General features: G+C 39.5%; 1 protein-coding gene and 1 pseudogene across 4 annotated transcripts in view; one reads left to right on the top strand and one right to left on the bottom strand.

The window, feature by feature from the left end:
* The window catches only part of ATP11C (ATPase phospholipid transporting 11C), a 201,526-nt gene that overhangs the window by 41,658 nt on the left and 141,007 nt on the right, over positions 1-18,861 (top strand). The gene's annotated exons all lie outside the window — the stretch shown is intronic.
* LOC112616755 lies at positions 3,834-3,951 on the bottom strand (annotated as a pseudogene).

Genomic DNA, 18,861 nt, shown 5'->3' with positions numbered 1-18,861 from the left:
TAATAGAATTTTCTGTCACCTGAAAAGTTCCCTCATGCTCCTTTGTAGTCAATCCCCTCCCTAAACTGACAACCCCTGGCAACCACTAATCTGATTTCTGTTCCTTACAGTTTTATCGTTTCTAGAATTTCATATAAATGGGATCAAAATATATAGCCTTTGAGTCTGGCTTGTTTTACTTGGTATAATTCTTTTGAGAGTCATCTATGTCCTTGCATTTATCCAGTTTGCTGCCTTTCATTGCTGAGCAGAATTCCACTAAATAGATAACACTACAATTTGTGTATCCATTCACCAGTAGCTGATTTGTGTATCCATTCACCAGTAACTGTGAAAACAGTCCAAATGTAATTTGGTGGTTATGAATAAAGGTACTGTAAATATTTGTGTTCAGGCTGGGCATGGTGGCTCACACCTGTAATCCCAGCACTTTGGGAGGCCAAGGTGAGCAGGTTACTTGAGGTCAGGAATTCGAGACCAGCCTGGCCAAAATGGTGAAACCTCTCTCTACTAAAAATACAAAAATTAGCTGTGTGTGGCAGTGCGTGCCTGTAGTCCCAGCTACTCGGAGACTGAGGCATGAGAATCGCATGAACCCAAGAGGCGGAGGTTGCAGTGTGCTGAGATTGTGCCACTGTACTCTAGCCTGGGCAGCAGAGTAAGACCCTATATCCAAAAAAAAAAAAAAAAAAAAAAGGAAAAAAATTGTGTTCAGGTTTCTGTGTAGACGTATGTCTTGTTTTCGGTAAATATATAGAAGTGAGATGACTGGGTAGTATGAAAAGTATGTATTTAACTTTATATATTAAGCTGCTAAACTATATTTCAAAGTTGACTGTACCATTTTTGTTTCCTAACAGCAACATACAAGGTTGCGTTTGCTCCATATCCTCAGCAATATTGTTATTGTCTGTCTTTTAAAACTTTAGCCATTCTGGTAGGTGAATAGTAATGTCTCATTGTAATTTTATTCTGCATTTTTTCTAATGACTAATGATTTTGTACAAGTGTCTTAACATTTTTTTTGATTTGGCAGGGTTTTAAAAAATTATACAGCTTTGGGCCGGGCGCAGTGGCTCACGCCTGTAATCCCAGCACTTTGGGAGGCCAAGGTGGGCGGATTACTTGAGCTCAGGAGTCCGAGAGCAGCCTGGCCAACATGGTGAAACCCCATCTCTACAAAAATACAAAAATTAGCTGGGCATTGTGGCGGGTACCTGTAATCCCATCTACTTGGGAGGCTGAGGTAGGAGAATCACTTGAACCCAGGAGGTGGAGGTTGCAGTGATCTGAGATTGCACTATTGCACTCTAGCCTGGGCAATAGAGCGAGACTGTATAAAAAAAATACAGCTTTGAGTGTTCTTTATACATTCTGGCTACTGGTCCCTCATCAGATACGTTTTGCAAATGTTTTTCCCAGTCTGTGGTTTGTCTTTTTACTTTTTAAATAGTACGTTTCAAAGAGCAGTAGTTTTTTTTTTGGAGACGGAGTCTTGCTCTATCACCCAGGCTGGAGTGCAGTGGTGCAATTTCAGCTCATTACAACCTCCGCCTCCTGGGTTCAAGCAGTTCTCCTACCTCAGCCTTCTGAGTAGCTGGGACTACAGGTGCACACCACCACGCCTGGCTAATTTTTTGTATTTTAGTAGAGATGGAGTTTCACTGTGTTGCCCAGGCTGGTTGCAAACTCCTGAGCTCAGGCAATTCCCCCATGTCAGCCTCCCAAAGTGCCGAGATTACAGGCGTGAGCCACCACCCCCAGCCCAAGAACAGTAGTTTTCAGTTTTGATTGAAGTTCTATTTTTCAGTCTTTTCTTTTTTTTTTTTCAGACAGGGTCTTGCTCTGTCACCCAGGCTGGACAGCAGTGGTTCAATCATGGCTCACTGCTGCCTTGGCCTCCTGAACTCAAGCAATCCTCTTACCTCAGCCTCCCGAGTAGTTGGTACTATAGATGTGCACTGCCATGCCCAGCTAATTTTTTGTAGTTTTTTTTTTTGTAGAAACAGGGTTTTACTATGTTGCCCTGGCTGGTCTCAAACTCCTGAAGAGATCCTCCCACCTTGGCCTCCCAGAGGGCTGAGATTACAAGCGTGAGCTGCTGTGCCTGGCCTTAATATTTTATTTTATGGTTAATGATTTTTCTGTCCTATCTAAGAAACAGTAGCCCAACTCAGGATCATGAAGATTTGCTTCTATTTTTTCAGAAATTTTATAGCTTTAGGGTTTACATTTCAGTCTATGATCCATTTCCAGTTGACTTTTACGTATAGTGCAAGATACAGGTTGAGATTCATTTTTTGAATATAGATATGTCTAATTAATTGTTCCAGCATCATTTGTTTATAAGATGAAGAAACTATACTTTGTCTATTGAATTAACTTGGCATCCTTGTCAAAAATTAATTGATCAATTTCTGGAATTTTTATTTTGTTTCATTGATCTATGTTACCCTTTAGCCAATACCGTGCTGTCTAGAATATTACAGCTTTATTGTAAGTCTTGAAATCAATTGGTATGAGTACTCCAACTTTTTTTTTACAAAATTGTTTAGGTTATCCTAAATTATTTTTTCCATATAATTTTAGAGTTACCTTATAAATTTTTGAAAAAGAAACTTGGGATTTTATTTGCTGTGAATTAAAATCTGTAGATCAATTTGGAGGAGAATTGCAATACTGATAATATTGAGTCTTCTGATCCCTGAACACAGTGTATCTCTGCAATGAAGTCTTTGATTTCTCTCATCAGTGTTTTTGATACTTTTCAACGTACAAATCTTATAATACTTACAGTACTTTGTTAGATTGATCCCTCAGTATGACATGTTTCTTGGTGCTGTTGTAACACGTGCTTTTTTTTGTTTTTTTGTTTTTTTGGTTTTTTTTGAGACGGAGTCTCGCTCTCTTGCCAGGCTGGAGTGCAGTGGCACAACCTCAGCTCACTGCAACCTCCACCTCCTGGATTCAAGCGATCAAGCAATTCTCCTGCCTCAGCCTCCCGAGTAGCTGGGACTACAGGTGTGTGCCACCACGCCCAGCTAATTTTTGTATTTTTAGTAGAGACAGGGTTTCACCATGTTGGCTGGGATGGCCTTGATCTCTTGACCTCGTGATCTGCCCACCTTGGCCTCCCAAAGTGCTAGGATTACAGGCATGAGCTGCTGCGCTTGGCCGCAACTAGTGCTTTTAAAAATTTCATTTTCCTGTTCTTCACTGTTGTGTATAAAAATATAATTGATTTTTTTTATAGCAAGGCAAGGAAAAAAATTTTTTATATATTGATCTTATATTCTTCAACTTTGGCAGTCACTAATTGTATCTAGTAGTTTCTTGTAGATTCTTTTATATAATTACGTTTTCTGTGAATAAAGGCAGTATTATTTTTTCTCTCCCATCTATAAGTATCTTTATTTTTTTTCTGTACCTTATTGCATTAGCTAGGAGTTTTATCCAATATGATGTTGAGTAGGAGTGGTAAGAGTGGATTCCTTGCCTTCTTCCTGATCATACGGGGAAATCATTTTGTGTTTTATTATTAAGTATGAGTTAGCTATAAGTTTTTCATAGATGCTCTTTATCAGGCTGAGGAAGTTTCCTTTGATTTCTAGTTAGCTGAGTTGTTGTTTTTGTTTTTAAATAATGAAGGGCTGCTGAATGAGTGTTGCACTTTTTCTGCACCTATAGAAATAGTCATACAGATTTTTCTGTTAGTTAGGCTGCTGATAACCGTGAACGGCATTGTGTTTGACGTATGAATGCTGAACTATTCTTGCATTCCTAGTCTAAATTCCACATGGCAATAATAGATTATTCTCATGTATTTTATGGATAAAAATCATGGATAAATGACATGAAGTAGGTAGCAATTCCTTAATCATATGTGTGTTTTATAAGTCATAGAAATTTTTCCATCCTAAGGGAAATGCTCTCTTGCTTAGCATACAATACAGGTAGCATGTTTTTGCTTCCTCTTCATTTGGTCTTTTAGGCTATCAAAAGTGAGTGAGGGGAAACGTAACAAAAATAGTATGTACTAGACACTGTGTATGTTTATCTTACTTAATTTCACTTGGTGGAAAGTGAGGTCCATGAAACAATTTGTACCACCCAGTCTTGGAGCTAGTAAATGGCAGGGTCAGAATTTAAATGCAGGTGTTTTGGATAAAACCGTTATTAGCTCACTGTATGGTATTGCCTCTCTTTGGAAGTGAGTGGGTATGTGCGTGCGTGTGTTTCGGTTTGTGTGAGAGAGACGGAGGAAGGGGAGGGAAGAACAGGAATTGGGAGAGTGACATAGAAATTGAGATTTGGAAGGAGAGAAAAGCCCTCCCACCTTTCATTGCCATCTAAAATCTAGGCTTTTAGATACTGTGATTTGTATCTCAGCTTTGCCATTTACTTGATTTGTGGCACATTTGTCTCTCTGAGCCTCATGTTTTAAAAATTTGAAATGTAAAACATTTACATTGAGTTGTGAGGAATACAGATAATATATGTAAAACGTCTCACACAGAATGTCCTGAATTTAGTGGTGTCCATTACTGTCATCATTATTGATTTCCTACCATTAAATGTATTTTGTAAATGGAAATAATCTGGTTTTGGAAGATGCCAAAAGAGACTTAGAATGATTTCTATAGTTGTTTGTTTAGTTCTTTTGACAAAATCGCCTAAAGTTCTTTTATAAAAATGGAATTCATTTTCTCTATTTTTCACTCCTCCTCGAATCAGAATAACACAATGTATTTACTAAATCAGTTTGCAAATTTGGAAAATTTTAAAAAGTGCTGCTAGGGCCCGGCACGGTGGCTCAAGCCTGTAATCCCAGCACTTTGGGAGGCCGAGACGGGCGGATCACGAGGTCAGGAGATCGAGACCATCCTGGCTAACACGGTGAAACCCCGTCTCTACTAAAAAATACAAAAAACTAGCCGGGCGAGGTGGCGGCTACTCGGGAGGCTGAGGCAGGAGAATGGCGGGAACCCGGGAGGCGGAGCTTGCAGTGAGCTGAGATCTGGCCACTGCACTCCAGCCTGGGCGACAGAGCGAGACTCCGTCTCAAAAAAAAAAAAAAAAAGTGCTGCTGAGCTGAGTGCAGTGACTCCCGCCTGTAATCCCAGCACTTTGAGAGATGCCCAGGAGGGAGGATTGCCTGAGGTCAGGAGTTCAAGACCAGCCTGGGTAGCATAGCGAGCCCTCATCAAAATAAAAAATAAAATAAAGTATTCCTGAATGCTCTGGACTTTCCTACTGGTTTGGAAGTGGTTATCTCAGCGTGGAGAATTGGAGATGCCATTTTTATTTTACATGGACAACAAACCATTGCGATCTAACTTTAGTCCCTTACCCCATGTAGATCTGACAGTTTATGACGTGAGACTCTCTTCTCTAAGTGACACAAACCATTTCAGGTTGTTTGGAGATAATGATTACTTTTTTCAGTAAGGTTATTTTGGGTATTACAAGCAGGACCCAAGAGCTTCTGTGTGTTTCATTAGTCAAGTCAGGGAGATGAGAATGAGTCTGAGAAAGGGCATCACACTCTCAGTGCCTTGGACCTTGGGAGGGTTGTTAGCTCCAACTCTACCAATCAATAGCCTTCTGGGAATTGGTTCACATGATTATTTGACTTCATAGAAGTACCCTTCCAGCCAAAAGTGCTGCTTGACACATGAAAATTGTATCTTGACAATTTTTTGATAATACCACACCATCCCTTGATACTGTTGAAAATCAGAATTGGTAATCAGTATGCTTTCCTTCTAGCCATGAAGTCGTTAAGTAAATATGTTAAACTTAGAGAGTTTTATTGTAGACTTTGTGGTTAATTATGACCTTTCTTAGAAAGCTGATGTCACAATGTAATAAATAAGTTATGTTTCTCATATTTATTCAGAAGTCCAACATGTCTTTGTGTTAGGGTGATATTTAGGTTTTGATAGCTTTGATTTGTCTATTTTCCCCAATTGTATATTCAATTCGTAAAATTTATTTTACTGTTTTCAAATTACAGTGGCCACATCTTCTTACTTCATTTTCACCTTAGTTTGTACATCATTTTAGGGTAGGTCTTATTGCCACCTTATGATAAAAAAATAAGGCTACATTTTCCCGAGGGTCGTCATTGGACAGTGAGTCGGTATTCAGAAGCCGATTCTGATTTTTGTTTATGTTCTTTGGATTAGACCTGTGGGCCTTGAGCTTGATCTGGCTCTCTAAATTTCATTGATTTGGTAAACATTCAAAAACTAAATGTCTAATGACTACCTTTGTCCTACAGTTAGGATCAACAAATGTGATTAGATGCCTATCTTCAAAGGAGTTCATGAAATAACCAGTCAGCAAGAGGCAAAGTTTGGGAGTAGTTTCTTCTACCCTTCATACACATAACCATCTCTTTCTAGATTGACTGGAAAGGGTTCCAGTGTCCAAGCAGGAATGACCAGGCTTCATGAAACTTTTGAGTGGCTTTAACTAAAATGTTGGGCCATGAGGTAAGGCCCGACCTTGTAGATTTAGTGAGGTCTCTTGAGTAGCTACTTTGTGTTAAACACTATTCTAAGATTAAAGCAAAACAAGCAAAAAATATGATTTCATCCTTCAGGACCTCACAAGCTAGCAGACAAGATGGGAGCATACATAGAGGTGCTTCCAATTTCTGCTTTGTCCTGTCCATCCTTCATTCTGCCAGCAGAACAGTTTTTTGAAAACATGCCTTTTCCTTGCTTAAAACTTTCTAGTGGCTCCTGTTTCTCATAGGACCAAGTTGAAATTTCTTATCAGGACATACAAGGTCTCCTCTGATTCGTCCCAGCTTCTTCTACACTTCCACAGCTTGCTCCAGGCACATTCCACTCCTTGGGGTGCTTAGAACCCATCATGATTTTTCATACCTCTGGGTATTTATTTATGCTGAGCCCTCTGTATAGAATGCTGTATTAATCTGGGTCCTCTGAAAAACACACACAGGATTAAATTGGCAACGGTTTATTAGGGGAAAACGCATGTGGAACAGACAATGGTGAGGGGGCTGAGAAGGCTGAGAGTGCCATTAGTCCTTGATGCAAGTCTGAGCCCTAGTGAAGGGGATGGGGAGAGCTGGTTAGGCAGAAGGTTTCCAGACTGCTCTGCAGTCTAAAGAAGATTCAGAAAAGCTATTGGGGAGTCCAAAGTCAGCTGTTAGTGGAGTCTTGCAACTTCCAGCAACAGTCTGCTTTGGTATCCCTGCTATACTCAGTGATTGGTTGGGAGCACCCCTTTGGAGGTGACTTAGTACAGACACTAGGATGAATTTCTGAGGCAGATAGGGTCCCTAATCAGTTGTGCTCCTTGTAGTTGGAGATCCTTGAGTTGCCTCCTCTTGGCCTCTTCTTGGCTGCCATAAATTACTTCTGTGTTTCATTGAATTCCTCCTGCTTGTCCTTAAAGGGCCAGCTGTAAATGTTTTTTCTTCCAAAAAACTTTTCATTGAAGGAAAATCTCAGAATGTCCATCATGATCCCATGTCCTGCCATGATCATACTGTAATCTTTGCCTGGCATATTTTTAATACATTTATTTGATTTCTACCCCTACCACCTATTACAGGACCAAAAATCTGTTAGGTACTCAGGAAATGTTTGTTTGAATGAATGCATTGGTAGGGCTTGGACAGGCAGATCTGGGGAGAAGGTAGTTGAGGCAGAGGGAACTGCTTAAACAAAGCCATAGAGGGAGAAGAATAAAGGATTTACACTGTAGTTAATAAATGTCTTTTTCCCCCAAATAAGTATATCTTCCCCCAAAGCTGTCATTTTAGAGAAAGCCTATTATGATGCAAAACAGTGGGGGAAAGGAGTGTCTTCCTGGCAGTTAAAAATGATTCATATTTGAGAACTTTGTTGAACAATGTTTTGAGTATTTCCTGAGAGACTTTCTTGAGAGGAAACAGTTGATGGAAATGGAATTTTACTGCTGCCAGGAAAAGTGTGATAAAGATAAAATCTCATGCAACAACTACTACCAGAATAGAAATTTCCATAACGCAAAGAGATTTCAAAGTCTCAGCTAATGGCTCATATGTATTTAGTATTCAGTGCAGCTGAACTGTAATTCTGTAATGGAATTTGACCAATTTTGAGAAGCCAGTTTGTAATGTATGAATTAGTGGAGACCCATACATCTTGACGTTTGCTGACTCTGCCAGATGTTGGTTATATTTCTGATGGAAAGAAACAGCTGGCTGGGATCCCAAATCTTAGAATTGCTACCAGCCACCTACCACTGCCGCATGTTGCAGTGGTAGGAGATAAACATGCTGAGGATAAGGCCCGAAAAAAATCACTCTCTATCAGCAACTAGAGATATAGCCCGTACTCCCTATGAAATACTCTACTCTGGTGGCCTGGGTTGAACCATGTATGAGGCAGGCGTTCCCTTTAGCCCAGGCCCAAGTCCGCTCTATGCAGTCTTCCTCATATCTTGTTTCCCTAGAGCTACCACTTCAAGGCATGCAAGTTTCCTTATTTGTAATGTGGTGATGATTAATGGTACCTACCTCATGGGCTTGCTGTGAGGTTTCAATCAGATAATGGATGCTGAAGGTTTAGACTGTGCCTGGGACAGAGTAAGTACTCAATAAATGGTAGCTAGATTTCTTTTATTATGTAATAGAAGCAGGACTCTGAGGGTAACATTTTAATATTTCCAGTTGAATGTTATCAAAGTCAGTTGTTCATGCATTTGTTAAATTATCGGCCATAGCAACCCAACTCTACGGACCTGGACTGCTGTGTCCCAAACTGTAATTAATCTAACACACAGTTGCTTATATCTGTCTTTTGTTCCAAGTAAGGACAGTTGGCTATGACGTGCAGATAAGCAAAATTACTTGCTTCTCCATTGTGTGCTAACCTGGTGTGGAATACCTTTTCTTGTCTGTCTTATTTACCCATCTCTCTTACTTTCAAATTTCTATTATAATTCTCCTTTAGATTACATATAGCTAACTTAAGAAAGTCCCAGATGTGAAAATAAGGCGAGTGCATGATGTATCCCCCTTCCCTTGATTTTTGCTGATCAGGTGGGGAATCTGACCCAGTAGCTCTTCAGTTCTATATCCTTTCTTCCCTTTCAGTGGAGTGGTTCACATGGAATATGATCTCCTTTACTTCTGTCTTTTACTACTAACACATTTCTTTTAACCATCTTCCTCCTTTGTTTTCCAAGTTTTGCCTCATTACATCAAGAACTACCTCCTCCTCCTCATTGTATCCCATTCAAAAGCCAAACACATGAATTGAATTGTAAATGGTAGGAAATAGAGTATTACTATTGAGAGATGTGTACCAAAACAAAGGAAAGCCATACATTAAAATGAGCAGGGGGAAAGTAGCATTTGAATTCCCAAAGACATCTCATACTCAGTATGTCCAAATCTGAAATCACTCTCTTCTTCTTTAAGCCTTCTCCTGCTAAAGCCCTCTGGAAGTTTGTGGCAGCCTATTCTCAAGATGTTTCACCAATGGGTTTATTTCATTCTTCTTACTCCTATTATTCTTGCTCTGGGCCTGGCCCTCATCATCTTTCATCTTGAGGTAATAACTTCTTTCCTCATCTTTTTGTCTCTGCCCTGGATGGCCTATATAGTGGCAAAAGAATGTGTGTGTGTGGTTTTTTTTTTTCTTTCCTTTTTAGCTTTTTTATTGTAAAATGAGACAAGGATTAAAAAAACAAACGTGTGTAACTTAATACAATATTACAAGGCAAACATACTTGAAATCACTATCCAGATCAAGCAGTAGAGCTTTGTCAGCCACCTCAGAAGTCCTTCCAGGTCCCTCTCCCAGTCAAAAACCTTCTCTCCTTCTGAAATAACCATTATCCTGACTTTTAAAGTAGTTATTTCCTTACATTTCTTTATCTAGACGGTGCTATTTGAAAACACCAGACTTGCCACATCCAGTTGCCTTTATGCTGAAGTCTAGGGGTGTGCACATTCCCTAATGGGTTTTCTTTTTTGAAAAATTGTTTTGAAGTATTTAATTGACAAATAAAGATTGTATAAATTCAAAGTGTGCAGTGCAATGTGATGATTTGATATACATATATATTGTGTAATGATTATCACAATCAAATTAATTCATCTAATACCACCCATGGTGTATGTTAGAGCCTCAGAACTTGTTCATCTTTTATCTGAAAATTTGTGCCATTTGATTATTTTCCCATCTCACCCCCTTATCTCTGGAAACCACTGTTCTCTCTGTTTCTAGGATTCAGCTTTTCTAAGATTCCACATATAAGTGAGACCATATAGTATTTGCCTTTCTGTGTCACTTAGCATAACTGTCCTCTAGGTTCATTCGTTTTGTTACAAATGGCATGATTTTTTTTAATGGTGAATAATATTCCATTGTGTATATATACCACATTTTCTTTATCCATTTATCTGTTGATGGATACTAGGTTGTGACCATATCTTGGCTATTGTGAATAAACCTACAATGAACATGGGGGTACAGATATCCCTTCAAGATACTGATTTTATTTCCTTTCTCTCCAGCCCTCACAGGTTTTCTCAGGCCTAAATTTACAGTCTCCTGTTTTGTTTTGTTTTGTTTTTGAGATAGGGTCTTGTTCTATTACCAGGCTGAAGTACAGTTGTACTATCATGGCTCACTATAGCCTCAACCTCCCCAGGCTGAGCCTCCTCCTAGCCCAGCCTCCCGAGTAGCTGGGACTACAGGTGCACGCTACCATGCCTGGTTACTTTTTGTATTTTTTTGTAGGACAGGGTCTTGATATGTTGCCCAGGCTTAGTCTCCTTTCTATGATTCCCCCTCCCCTCCCCCTACTCTTTGTCCATACTACGCTATTTATAGGCCGCTAGATGCCTCAGATACCTCTTGGTGTTTGCCAGATGCCTCTCGGTATTGGCTCCTGTTGTTCCCTCTTTCTGAAGTTGCTGCTCTTCCATTCAGCGGTGAAATCCTAGACCGAGCTCAAATGTCATTTCTTCTGTGGTATGCTGCCCCGGATCTTCCTTCTCTGACGTTCCTGGGGTAGAACGAATTCCTCCCGTCCCTGTGTTCTGTGTCCATTATTGCATCTTACACTTGCTTTTATTGTTACCATTTTTCAGTCTCTGGTACCTAACAGATATTTTGTAGGTGCTCAATAAATGTTCTTTGAATGAATGAATCTATATGATCCATCGTTAAAGCTCTTTCAGGGTGTCAAATTTTCTTCAGAATCAACAAAAATATCTTTTGATTTTCACACAAAGTTAAAAACATGTTAACTTTATTTTCTGTCTGTAACTATTATAATATTGCCAATATTTGGCTTTACTATCTTTTCTTTGTATGATAAATATTTGCTATTTTGGCCACATTATTGGTAAAATAGACCTTTGTGGGCTTTTCTGGCTACCTACACACCATTTTTATTATTTCAAGGATAATAATAATTATTGAGTACAACATTGTGCTAAGCCTTGTCTGTGCATTATTTGCTGACTCATCACCCTAATCCTTTATTATTTTCATTTTACATGTCAGAAAGTAAAACTTAGAGAAGTTAAATGAGTTAAAGTTATAACGCTAAAAAAGGGTAGATTCAGAGTGCAAATGTAGGCAGTCTGACTACATGAATGTAAAACCCATTTTTTTTTTTTTAACCATTTTTTTGTTTGTTTTTTTCCTCTTTGAAACAGAGTCTCACTTGCTCTGTTGCCCAGGCTAGAGTGCAGTGGCATGATCTTGGCTAACTGCAACCTCCCTCTTCCGGGTTCAAGTGATTTTGCCTCCCAAGTAGCTGAGATTACAGGCATGTGCCACCACGCCCACCTAATTTTTATAGTTTTTAGTAGAGATGGGATTTCACCTTGTTGACCTGGCTGGTCTCGCACTCCTGGCCTCAAGCGATTCACCCACCCTTCTTGGCCTCCCAAAGTGTTGGGTTTACAGGCATTAGCCACTGGGCTCAGCCGTTTTTTACCATTCTGTGTTATTTCTTATTAAGAAAGATAATAGTTCTCAGTAGCCAACAGTGGACTTTTGCAAAGCATCTGTGGAGCTCAGCTCATTTGTGGAAGTTTGCTACCCACTGCCACACTGGGACGCAAGTCAATTCTTTAACATCTTCATTCCCCCTTCCCTAAATTGCTTCTGTGCAAGGGCCTGTCCAGCTCTACTGATACTAGGTGTGTACATCTTGTGGTGAATGGGTGGCAGCTTGGTTAATGACTCTTGGTGAGCCAGAAATAAGAAGGTTGCTCTTACATTGACATGTCTCTTCTTAGCCACATATATTATTTAGCTTACGGCTACTGTCTTAAGGGTTATCATCACTATAAATGATGTGTTTTGTGCCTGGAAAGGTCATAAGTTGTGTCTTCTAAAATGATATTGGTCATAAATGTTAATTGCTACTTCTTAACTTCCCTTTGAGGTGTTACAAGGAAATCCATGTATGAACAACTGAGGAAGCAATTAAGCAGAACAGCAGCACAGGAAAATCCAATAGTTGGTACTGCACATAGGCCCCTGGGCTTACAGAAACTCAGACCAGGGACCCCAGAGGAATTGCCTTTGAAATAGCAGCAGTGGAGGCTCAGCCATTTGGGGAATCATTGATGGTCATTGGTAGATGGCACAGACAAATGACATCTAGTCTCATATGAGTGTTTGTCCTGTTTCCCTCATTAACATGTCACTTTTCCAGGGCAGAAATTGTAGTCTTTCTTTGGTTGAGCCCTCTGCCCCTTAATACTGCCCAGTCCTGCATATGGCATAGATATAGCATTGTTCACCTGCAGGTACTTCTTGTCTATTTTAAATAACCCTCTTCTGCATTTTGGTTTTTAAAGTCAGTTTTCCTTTTAAGCAAATTGCCAAGGTTTATCTAGAATTTTTGGGTGTATAAAACTTAGCCGCAGCAGCTAGCGTTTTCTGTTCCTCTAGCAAATGCCAGGTGCTGTTTAAAACACTTTCTACATAGTTACCTCCTGGAGTCCTCTCAAATCCTTTGAGGTAGGTACTGTTATTCTCCCTGCTTTCTAGCTCAGGATGAAAATTGGCATCACTTGCAGCTTAGAAGATTTCTTGTTACAAAGAAAGAAATTTGTTAGGGAGATACGGTGATGCCCACCTGTAGTCCTAGCTACTCAGGAGGCTGAGGCAGGAGAAACCCTTAGGCTCAGGAGTTCAGAGCTACAGTATGTGATGATCTTGCCTGTGAATAGGTACTGCACTTGTGTCTGGGCAACATAGTGAGACCGCATCTCAAAAAAAAAGTTGTTGTAATGGGATTTCAGCCGCACTTTCTGCCTCAGCTACTGCTTTATTTGGAAAGGGTACTTGACAAACATCTGTGTGGATGCGAGGGTGCCTCTAGAGATAGTGATTTTTCTCTAGGATCAGTTATATAATCATTTTAGGAAAAAAACACACCATTTTTGTTTTGTTCTTGTTAGAGAAGTGGCTGTACCATTTTCTTTCAATTGACACTTTATCAATAGCTTTTCTAGGAAGTTTTATGTTACTGGTTTTGTGGGGGTGAGCTTCAAGACTATATGTTGCTGTTGTTTCTTTTCCCAGACTACCCTACTTCCTATTGTAGTATAAGTACTGTAGAAGGATTTAGTAACTGATGGTCAGCAGTTTGGCTCTTTCGTTAATTCCTGATGGTGCAAATGAAGTAATGTGTTTTCTTGTCAGGTAAAATCTGTAAGGCTGCTACTCAGCTTGACAGGAAGAATGAGCTAGAATTACTTCTCAAAGGAAGACATCTCAGAGATAACTTCTGACTTTTCCCTTTTCACTTCCTAACCTTGTTCTCCTGTATCCTGCTCTACTCCTAAGCAGGTATGTGATTTGGACAATTCATTTAATCTCCCTGTACTTCAGTTTCCTTATTTATAAAATACTGAAAACAAGCAGGTTCCTCTAACAATTCTATGAGATAATGTCTGTATAGTACACATCACAGGGACTGGAATATAAAAAGCACTCAATAAACCTTAGCTATTGTTAGTAACCACATGAATATAAAAATGCATACTTCCTCAGGGGCCTGAATGCTCTTCAGGTTCATGCTCCAGTAGTATTGTTTTTTTTGTTTTGTTTTGTTTTGTTTTGAGACAGGGTCTTACTTTGCTGCCCAGGCTGGAGTGCAGTAGCACGAACACAGCTCACTAAAGCCTCAACCTCCTGGGCTCAAGTGATCTTCCCACCTCAGCCTCCATGTGGCTAAGACTACAGGTATGCGCCACCACGCCCAGCTAATATTTTTTATTTTTTTTGTGGAGATGGGGCCCAGGTTGGTCTTGAACTCCTAACCTCAAGCAATCTGCCCACCTCGGCCTCCCAAACTGCTGGGATTACAGGCGGGAGGCATTGCGCCTGGCCAAATCGGTGTTGTTATTCTCAAAAGGAAACCTAGGTTGATATCCTCCTTACCTGAGGAAGGTTCTTCAAAGGTGTTTTACTATTCTTGGCTAAAGAGCATGAGAAGGGCAGTAACTAAAAGAACTTCAGTGGCCAGATGAGAAACCAGGTAGTTACTGGAGATAGATATTATAATATCTAAATCTGTGCAATTTTATTCTGAGAATATGACATTTGGTTTCGTCTTCCTACAGTGGAAGCAAATGAATGGTAACTAAAAGTGGTGTGATGGAAAGGATTGAGTCCTAAATTTGTGTAATATGTTCTTCCATCAAGGATTGAGATTAGCAGGAGGAAGAGGTAGTAGGAGAGGGAAGAATATTTAAATAAGTGAGACATTTGGCTGGTCTTGGAAATTGATGTCAAGATTCATGCCGCACCTGCTAGTAAAGTTAATCAAAACCAGAGAAATCAGGAAGCCTCACTGTAGAGCAGATTTCATTCATTTTACCTGTCCCTTCCTCTCCTCCAATTTCCCACATTGTGTCTGATTGCAGGCAGATATGGCTGGGCGTTCTAAGCCTCACCTCCAAAGATTGGTATTCACTAGGTTTGGCCTGACACACAGAGCTCTGCATTTTGAACAAGTTCCCTGGGGATTCTCCTGCAGACCTTCTCAGAAGCACCTTTTGAGAAAACCTGGATTCAAATTAAGGCTCACATATCGCCATAATTGGTCAGCCTGGAATCAGCATTGAGTTTTGGCATCTAGCCACACACATCCACTTGTCCTCTTGCACTTTTGCCAGAATGGGAACAAGTGCATTTCTCTTTAGTTTGGAGAAAATTAACTTTTTATATTGATGTGGTTGCTAATAATAGTTAAGGTTTATTGAGTGCTTTTTATATTCTAGTCCCTGTGATGTGCACTGTACAGGTATTATCTCATAGAACCGTTCGAAAAACCTCGTTGTGCCAGGCGCGGTGGCTCACGCCTGTAATCCCGGCACTTTGGGAGTCTGAAGCCGGTGGATTACCTGAGGTCAGGAGTTTGAGACCATCCTGGCCAACATGGTGAAACCCTGTCTCTACTAAAAATACCAAAAAAAAAAAAAAAGAAAAAATTAGCAGGGCATGGTGGCACACGCCTGTAATCCCAGCTACTCGGGAGGCTGAGGCAGGAGAATTGCTTGAGCCCAGGAGACGGAGGTTACAATGAGCCGAGATTGTGCCATTGCACTCCAGCCTGGGTGACAGAGCAAGACTCTGTGAAAACAAAAACAAACAAACAAAAAACCTGGTTGTTTTCTATATTCTGTAAATAAGGAAACTGAGGTGCAGGGAGATTAAATGAGTTGCGCAAATTACATAGCTGCTTAGGAGTAGAGCCGGAAGTTTATCCAGGTAACCTACTTGAGTCTGTACTTTGTTTTTGTTCTCAATTTTGATCTCGGGTGCATGGAGTTGTTGGCTGCGCTTTAACTGCTATACTGCACTGTCTTTGGAGCCAATCAAGTTTTTTTTAAATGTTTCAGAAACAAGCCAATTTACTTAAAATTTTTTTTTTTTAAATTGTGGTAACATACACGTAACGAAATTTACCATCTTAACCTTTTTTTTTTTTTTTTTTGAGTTGGAGTCTTGCTCTGTTGTCCAGGCTGGAGTGCAGTGATGAGATCTTGGCTCGCTGCAGCCTCTGCCTCCCAGGTTCAAGCAATTCTCTGCCTCAGCCTCCCAAGTAGCTGCTATTACAGGCACCCACCACCACTCCTGGCTAATTTTTGTATTTTTAGTAGAGACGGGTTTTCACCATGTTGGCCAGGCTGGTCTGGAACTTCTGGCCTCAAGTGATCCACCTGCCTCAGCCTCCCAAAGTGCTGGGATTACAGATGTGAACCCCTGTGCCTGACCCATCTTAACCATGTTTAGGTGTACATCTTAGCTATGTTTAGGTGTACAGTTCTATGGCATTAACTGCATTCACACTATTGTGCAACCATCACAACTCTCCATCTCTAGAACTCTTGTCATCTTGCAAAACAAATTCTGTATTCATTAAACAATAAACTTCCCATTTTCTTTTCTCCCCAGCCCTTGGCAACCACTGTTCTACTTTCTGTCTCCATGACAAAGCCAATCAATTTTTGTGTTAAGTGTATACCATTAATCTCTACAGCCAGTAGATTTCTATTGAATTTTTTAGATAAATTTACAAGTCAAACTAGGATTTATAAACATATACTCAGTATTGAAACAAGAAGCCATAGACATTTTATATAGAATTTAGCATGTCTTTAAAAATGCGCAATTGTATCTTTTAAAGGACTTGAAGTCTGGTCCACTATGTAAAACAACTAGATTAATATTTGATAACTTACACATAAGAAAACTGCACTGAAAGGAAAAACAAGCCCTATTGCTGGGTGGTTCCTTTATGCTTGAGAAAGCAGTTTCTTTGGAAAATAAATACATTTGTGATCACATGAATTAATGCAAATTGCTGCATCAGGCTAAAAATCCATTATGCTCATTAACTTTAATGAGATTGTACATTTTGGGACGCTTTGGACAGAGCAAAGCAATATATATTAAAAGTGCTGACTATGAAAGCTGAAGCCCCACTTTTCCTCCCATCAATTTTTTTTTAAGTTGAATTGCCTACAGGTTACTAATATTTAGAAAGCTGATTTGTGTGGTTACACAGGTATAATGGTTTTATTTCAAGCTTTTGAAGATTCAGTTCCACCCCTCCCAAACACACACAGTTTTATTTTATCTTTCTGGGAAAATCCTGAACCTAGAAGCTTCTTTTACAAACTTTGTTCGGTGTCAGATAATTAATTTGTAAGCTTGATGTAGACAATTTCAGATGCCATTATTATTCTGAAATGTACTATGATTGTTATCAGTTTTTAGCTATTTACACAAAGCATTCTGTGTTTTAATTTTTTAGGCTGTCTTAAAATACTTGAATTGTGTCAGCCAAATAGGGACTGAAGGGTGCTTTATAATAGCTTAAAACTTAGATCCTTTTTTATCTAATGATAAAATCAGTAGGAGTGTATTTTTTCATTCAGGGTCATCTCTCTCTTTGATTCTCTTTCATTTATATTATATGTAACCAAGATATATATGATTTTAAAAATTTGATTGACAATTGGTCATGAGGATTTGTTTTGAAATTAAAAAGTGTTATATGTGGTTAAAAATTTTTAAACAGGTCAGGTGAGGTTGCTCATGCCTGTAATCCCAGCACTTTGAGAGCCCAAGGTGGGCAGATTGCTTGAGTCCTGTTGTTCAAGACCAGCCTGGGAAATGGGAAACATGGTGAAACTCTGTCTCTACAAAAAATACAAAAAAATTAGCCAGGTGTGGTGGCACACACATGTAGTTCCAGCTACTCAGGAGGCCAAGGTGGGAGAATCACCTGAGCCCATGGAGGATGAGATTTCAGTGAGCCAAGATCGCACCACTGCACTCCAGCCTAGACAATCAGAGTGAGACTCCGTTTCAAAAAATAAAAAAGGCCAGGCACAGTGACTCATGCCTGTAATCCCAGGACTTTGGGAGACCGTGGTGGGTGGATCACTTGAGGTCAGGAGTTCCAGACCAGCCTGGCCAACATAGTGAAACCCCATCTCTACCAAAAAATACAAAAATTAGCCGGGCGTGGGTGGCACACAACTGTAATCCCAGCGCTTGGGAGGCTGAGACACGAGAGTCGCTTGAACCTGGGAGTTGGAGGTTGCAGTGAGCCAAGATCACACCACTGCACTCCAGCCTGGGCAGACAGAGCAAGACTCCATCTCAAAAAAAAAAAAATTATGTTACAGAAAGTGTAAAAAAGTTTATATCCACACTTCATTCAAAGCCCTGTTTGGTTTCTTATCTAGACTTTCAGATGGTTTTTATGTCAATTTAAGTACACACATAGATATACACAGTACATGTATCTTTTTATATATAGAAGAATCATACAATTCTTAATATTCAATTTAATTTTTAACTTACTATATATTACAAATTATTTCATATGGGTATTTACATAGCAACTCATATATTGTAACGGTCCTGCAGTATTCCAATGTTTGGATATTCCATAGCTAATTTAAACAGTCCTCTCCTGATGGACATTTGGATTATTTAATTTGTTTTATAAACAGTGCTGACAGCAAACATCCTTCTACCTTTTTGTTTACTCATGTTTGTGGTATCACGTGAAAACTTTTTTAAAGAAAAATTGGAGTAATGATACTGAAAGTTTATACATTTTGCTGTTTGATATTTTAATTAAAAAAAAAAACAGTGTAAAAATAACATTTGGAACAATAAAAATGAAAACCAGTATCATATACTTGAACATACATATCTAAACATAGTGTAAATAGTATTTTGAATAATTACAGTTATCATTTAATGATTGCCAATATTACTGTATTTACTTCTCACAACACTATGGGGTATGTACTGTTTTAAAAATTTTTTAAAG

Source organism: Theropithecus gelada, chromosome X (genome assembly GCF_003255815.1).
Source record: "Theropithecus gelada isolate Dixy chromosome X, Tgel_1.0, whole genome shotgun sequence".
In the NCBI taxonomy this organism is placed as follows: Eukaryota; Metazoa; Chordata; class Mammalia; order Primates; family Cercopithecidae; genus Theropithecus; species Theropithecus gelada.
This window is presented reverse-complemented; position numbering and strand designations above follow the sequence as displayed.